The following is a 6,816-nucleotide window of genomic DNA, read 5'->3' as shown; positions in this document are numbered from 1 at the left end:
GGGAGGGCCATCTCTCCCCGGCAACTGCAGCTCTGGAGCTGGGGAAAGTCGCCTCTTTCTCTGGCCACCACAGCTCTGCACATCCCAAATTCTCCTCACCCCCTCTTTTCACCCCACATCCTCCTCCCACTTACCGCACATTTCCTGCAAAGCCACCAACTCACCTTATATGTGCATCTTCTCCATATATCTGAGGCCCTGATGAATCACCTAAGAAGAATGGCTCAGGGCTGGAAATCTCCCTCACATTCTCTAAAGTGAAGAGCAATGCAAAGGATTCATTTAGCCTGTTGGCAGCAGCCTCATCTTCCTTGACTGCTCTTTTACCACCTCAATTGTCCCAGTGGCCCTATTGATTGTTTGGCAGGTTGCTGCTTTTGATGTACTTTATAAAAAATCCTGTTAATTGTTGTGTATTTTGCTGCTTGCTGTTCAGATTTTTTGAACTAAGTACACAGTATCGTCAAGCCCCATTCAACTAGTATGAGTCACACCCCTAAAAATAATGAGATTGTATTAAAAATAATGAGATTTAAAATACACTAATGTGGGGTTTGTTTTCATATGTCTTTGGTTTCTCAGCCTTTTGGGGTGCAGTTGATTCAGGGTTTCTAGCAACTCATTTAAAAAAAAATCTTTGGAAAACTGAAAGATGAGATTCCTGCACAGTGTTTAGATTCCAGAAGTTGGGGCTCTAAGAAGAGAGGAAATAATGTGAGAATCCCAATAAAATCCCAGTTGCTGGCACTGCTAGCCGTATCTCAAGCAGAGCACCCACAGAAGGCCGGCACTGAGGTTTAGTTAGTGGATATTTCTCATCGCACAGCGACAGAGCTTCAGTTCATCTGCAAATTTGACACCATCAGCTCAGGATTAAACAAAGACTGTGAATGTCTTACCAACTACAAAACCAGTTTCTCCTCCCTTGGTTTTCAAACCTCAACTGCTAGAACAGGGCCTCATCCTCCCTGATTGAACTAACCTCATTATCTCTAGCTTGCCTGCATATATATACCTGCCTCTGGAAATTTCCACTACATGCATCTGACGAAGTGAGTATTCACCCATGAAAGCTCATGCTCCAAAATGTCTGTTAGTCTATAAGGTGCCATAGGATTCTTTGCTGCTTTTACAGTGACAGAGATGTACCGGGCTACAGAGTCCCATGCTGTAAGGAACCAGGTTATGCCACAGACAGCCGGACATAAGTCAAAGAGTCACTGAATCCTCATGCACAGCTCATATGTTCTCTACCGTTATTCAGGCATGACACATGCACACACCCAGAAATCAGAGCCATGCACACTCTTAATAGAAAGGGGAGTGATCCAAGCCCAGCTCCAAGTGCTTGCTGCTAACACCCTATTGGACGCCCAAAAAACCACCCAGCTCCAGCGAACGCAAACTTTGTGATGATGGAAATTGGGATGCAGGATTTGAGGTCTATCTCCAGCGCTAGAGCGTCTCTCATTGCTCATGGAGAGGGTGGGGGTCAGGATCAGCCCGAGGGGCATCGCAGCAGAGCTGTGTTGGGCAAGGCACTGCTCTCCAGATCCTTCACTCTCTGAGAGAACATCCTGATGCCCCCTCTTACTGCTGAGCTGCCGGAGAGGCCCAGAACTCCCTCGTCAAAGGGGGCTCTGCTAATGACAGGTCTTATCACTAAGAGGTGTTGGGAAGAGTTCAGGTTCTCCACCCAGTGACCCAAATCATCCTTATGAGGCACACAGAGCTGAAATCTCTCTAAAGCTCTGAGCTCTGGCCCCAATTATTGTAGTGTCCGAGCGCCTCACAGTCAGTAACATATTGATCAGTACAACGCCCCATACGGCAGGGCCATGCTACTAACTCCACTGGGCAGATCCCAAGGCCAGAAAGCACCACTGTGATCACCTAGTCTGGCCCCCTGCACAGACAGACCAGAGACCTGCCCCACAATAACTCCTAGAGCAAAGTTAGAACAACCTCTTGCCTTGATTTAGCAATTCTCAATGATGGAGAATCTGCCACGGCCCATGGTAAATTATTCCAATGGTTAATTACCCTCATTTTTAAACAATAATAGTTTAATCTTTCTCTGGGATCTTCTCTGAACTCCTCTCCAATTTATCAACATCCTTCTTGAACTGTAGACACCAGAACTGAACAACTGGACAGAGGATCCCAGCAGTGGTCGCACCAGTGATAAATACAAAGGCAAAATGACCTCTCTGCCCCTACGTGAGATTCCCCTGGTTATACATCCCAGATTGCACTAGCTTTCTTGTCTGTAGCGCCGCACTGGGCACTCATGTTCAGCCAATTCTGACCCCCAAGTCTTTTTCAGAGTCACTGCTTCCCAGGATTGGGTCCCCCATCCGGTAAGGATGGCCTGCAGCCCTTGCTGCTGGACGTAAACCTATATATTCAGCCGTATTAAAACACATGTTGCTGAAGCACGGAGGGACTAAGTGAGTTGCCCAAGGTCACAGAAGAAGTCTGTGGAAGAGCCTGGAACTGCAGCCAGTTCTTCTGAGTCCCAGGCCAGCACTTCAACCCTGACTCATCCTTCATCTCTGGGGCTAGTGGCCTTGAGAGGGGGCGGGGGACAGCTGAACTAGATGATCTAATGGCTCCATCTGGCCTCAAATTCTATAAATCTATGAATCATTATTTTGAGACGATCATTATCTTGGGTGCAACTTGAAGAAGTCACTACCCTGAATGCTGATAGGCACTAAACAATTATATCCACTGGTGAAAAAGTATCTGGATTGTCACAGTTACACTGGATATATGGTCTCTTTACCCTCTAAATCAGGTCCTTTCCTGCTTTGGGGGGAATCTCACAATTGTCCCATTCTTTGACCTGAGAACACCCCATCTATTCTAAATGCTTATCACTGAGACGGTCCAGTTGGACACTTCAGTCTCTTCCCTTCAGGTGCTTGTGACTGGGGCTATAGAGTCACCCCCAGCCTCCTTAAAACTAGTAGGTTTATTGGCAAACAGCAAAATGCATTGGGGAAAATTCTTTTAAAATACCAGGCAGCTGTCACACGTCTACACTCATCGTATCTCACGTATCACTGCAAGCTAAGTTAGACAGGCTTTACTGTCGAGATAGACAAACAAAACTGGCCCAACTTACATTCTTTTGGGAAGCCAAGGAGCTCTTGGGACCCAGCCTAGATTCCCTGTGTCTCTGAGAGCATTTTCCCATCTGTTTGTCATTTTCTTTTGGAATCAGACTTTGCTGAAACCTGTGTGAGCCTGGGCCCAGTCACCGTAGTGCTCTGCTGTGTCCACGTTGAAGGGCCAAGGTGTGAAGCTGGCCTTTGCCACACTGCTTTCGCCCAGGCAGATATATAAGATAAGGCCCTTGTGTCTGTTATTCCCTTTGTTTGGCAGTTAGACCCATTCTGCCTCAATGGATCACAAACACGGGTCCAGTGGCTGTGCTGAGCCACTTGGCATCCTCATAATGGTCAAAAACTCAGAAATCCAGTTCTTACCCTTCAGTCTCACCCCCGAGCACTCCCACATCTGCCGCAGACACCAAAACGCTGGAGTCACGGGGTTTCCCAAAAGCAGCTGTCACAGGAGGCTGTGGTAAGACGCCTTTTATAAACAAATGTCAGAAATGTTGCTCTGTTTAATTCCTCATGTAGCCCCGATCTTACAGTCTTAGAGAATCTGAGCACCTTGAATGAATTTATCCTTTGGTCTCCACTATGAGGCAGGGCAGGGCTATTATCCACCTGTGCAGAGGCTCAGAGACAGCCCATGGCTTGCCCATGGTCACACTTGGCAAAGGAATCACACCCAGCTGTCCTGAGTCACAGAGCAGTGCCCAGACAACAGGGCCAGGCTCCCAGCCATCTGGGTGGTGAGAAGTTCGGCTGGATTCTCTGCTGCGCCAGCAGAGCTCCCACCTTCGCTGCAGAGAGCAGGGACGGCAAGGAGCCAGTTACAGGGGTTTGATTCACTGGCCTGTTCTTCCCCTGCCTTAGTGGAGTTTAGAGCAGCCTGGGGGCTGAGCTAAACTCCACACAGTGATAACAGCTTTCCAGTGCACAGCTCTCTCTGGCCAAGTCCCTGTGGATGGGGGCCGTGCCAGAGTGCCCCCTTGTGGCCTGAGGTGGCCCTGCAGGTGCCCTGCCCTTCCATCCAAGGTCCTTGCAATGACTTACTCTCAGCCTGGAGTACTTAGAAAAAGAGCCCCCTGTCTGGGTTTGCATTAATTCAGTCTTCTCTAAAACACAAGGACTCCTACCCCATAGCCCCATCCTCCTCCTCTACTCAGCCCCTCACCAAACTACTTTGGGGGGTGAGCATTGGTTCAGGCTTGCTGCAATCCCTGCTGCTTTTCCATGGAGACCCCGCCTCCATCCCATCTCTTCCCACTAGGCCCTTCCCCCTATACTTCCACTTCCCCTGATGCTCCACTCCCCCCTGGTCTAGGCACCAGCCAGGCCATGCAAAGAGCTACCCCAGTAGCCCAGGCTGCTGTGAGGAGCCCAAGACTCTCCACCTTCCCTGGGGTGTGTCCTGGGGGGCAGAGACACAGGCTGGAGGCTTCTCTTGGCCCCCCCCAGCCTCCTGTCCAAGGCAGCTGGAGGATCTGGTGGTCCTCAAAGTGGCTCTAGCTCCCCGAACACATTTCACCATGGCCCACCTATAGCCTCTGACCTGGAGATGGGGTGGAGCCTTGGGGGAAGAAGAGGAGCAGAGGGTGGGGCCTCACAGGGGAAGAAGAGGGGTGAGGTAGTGTCACGGAGGGGGTGGGGCTCCTGCCTCTATCCTTCTTTTGATGTTGAAAGGGTGGTCACCCTGCAGTGAATGGGCTGGGCTGGGATTGGAGCTGGCTGTGCCTCTGTTGGGGAGATGAGGTCCATTTCCACCCCTTTTCATTGCTGAGGCAGCACAAATGAAGGGAAGGAGGAGGGAACCTGAGCCTGAATCACTTGCCAGGACTGATGTGTGTCATATCCTCACTCACACATACAACTCTGCTCTGCTTCTCCTGAGGCTCCTGCATTAATCCTGCCTCTGACATGACTCAGTCACAAGCACTTGGCTGAGGGAGTGGGGGAAGGATGGGTGTCCGTGAACCTTGAATAGCCCCTGTCCACAGCTCCTGCAGCCCTCATAGATCACACAGCAATAAGAGCGCTCAGGAAGGGCCAGGACTGTGACAACAGAAAAGCTCTGCACTTTTTTTCATGGCCCACGAATGTTTAACCAGAGAGAGGACAGTGTCAAGCCAGGGCAATGGGAAACAACATCCACCTCCCTTCTCTTTATTGATTGTATCGAGAGGAATTATGTGGTCTGAGCAGGCACCAATATGGTTCTTTATGAACAAACATCCAACCAGTCCCCTGGGTCTCAACGAACAAAGTCACTTTGTAAATGTTGCTGCCTGTCTTGGTCTCCTTGCCCAGTGCCCTGCCCTCCCTCACCAGCCCCTCTACAATTGCTCCAGGCCTTAGACTCCATCTGAACCTGTCTCCACATAGTGAGGATCAGTAGCACATGTTGTCTTGGATTTAAGGGTCCAGGATGGAATAGGTGGCCAGTATATCTCGTCTCGCATGTCATCGGTGCTGGAGCAGGATGATGAACTGAACCTTCACTTGACGAACACCCTAAGTATCCTCGCACAAAGATGTTTGCTTTTCACACTGTACACAAGGGGATTAATCAAGGGAGGGACAAGCAGGGAAATGTAGCCCAGGAGAATCTAAAGCAAGAGAGAAGAGCCCTCCCTGAATCTGTGCAACAGAGACAAGCCGATCATTGGTGTGTAGAAGAGAAGGACGGCGCAGAGGTGGGACACGCAGGTGTTCAGGGCCCTGAGAACCTCTGCCTGGGACGTGATGCTCAGCACTGTTTTGAGGATCATCACATAAGAGAGGAAGATGAGCAGCGAGTCCAACTCCTCGGTCAAGAGAGTAATACACAAGCCATAGATGCTGTTTATTCTGATATCTGAACAAGCCATCTTCATGACGTCCTGGTTTATGCAGTAGCAATGGGAGAGGACATTGGATCGACAATATTGGAACTGTTGAAGGAGAATAGGGAATGGGAGCATTACAGTCACTCCTCTGAGAACACACACCAGTCCCATCTTACCTATTCTAGGCAGTGTTAAGATGGAAGCATATCTCAGTGGGTCACGGATAGCGATGAAACGGTCAAAGGCCATCAACAACAGCACAGAGGATTCAATGCATTCAAACAAGTGGATGAAGAACATTTGGGCAAAACAGGCATCGTGGCTGATCTCCCTAGAGTTAAACAAAAATATACCTAGTGTTGTCGATATGGTGGATATTGATTAGCCAAGGTCTGTGACAGCCAATATGGAAAGGAAAATGTACATGGGCTCATGGAGGCTTGGGTCTGTTTTTATAATGAAGAGAATGACTGAATTTCCTACTATTGAAATAACATACACTAAGCAGAAGAGGACAGAGATCCAGAGATTGACGTCTTCTTGCCCAGGTATCCCGATGAGAAGGAACACTGCAGAGTTGAAGTTCATGTTATTGACAGCTGACATAATGGACTGGACAGATCCGAGTAGTTCTGAACTTTCCTTCCTAAAAGGAAAAATAACAGGAGACTAGATGACATTTAGATAGACATCTGCCTGCTCTCAGTGCCAGTCGAGAGACTCCAAGGAGCTCAAGAAAGATCAGCAAAAACATAGTCTTAGATGTACATGGCAGATAGGCATTGCCAGAGTGGATCAGACCCATATTCCATGCAGCCTAGTATCCAGTGGCCAGTTCTAGATCTTTCAGAGGAAGTGGAAGACACCCTGCA

The 6,816-nt window shown here is 49.1% G+C and overlaps 1 pseudogene; it reads right to left on the bottom strand.

Annotated features, from left to right (window-relative positions):
• Positions 1 to 5,614: 5,614 nt before the first annotated feature.
• LOC115643048 lies at positions 5,615 to 6,550 on the bottom strand (annotated as a pseudogene).
• Between the last annotated feature and the right edge of the window lie 266 nt (positions 6,551 to 6,816).

Source organism: Gopherus evgoodei, unplaced genomic scaffold, assembly GCF_007399415.2.
Source record: "Gopherus evgoodei ecotype Sinaloan lineage unplaced genomic scaffold, rGopEvg1_v1.p scaffold_50_arrow_ctg1, whole genome shotgun sequence".
In the NCBI taxonomy this organism is placed as follows: Eukaryota; Metazoa; Chordata; order Testudines; family Testudinidae; genus Gopherus; species Gopherus evgoodei.
This window is presented reverse-complemented; position numbering and strand designations above follow the sequence as displayed.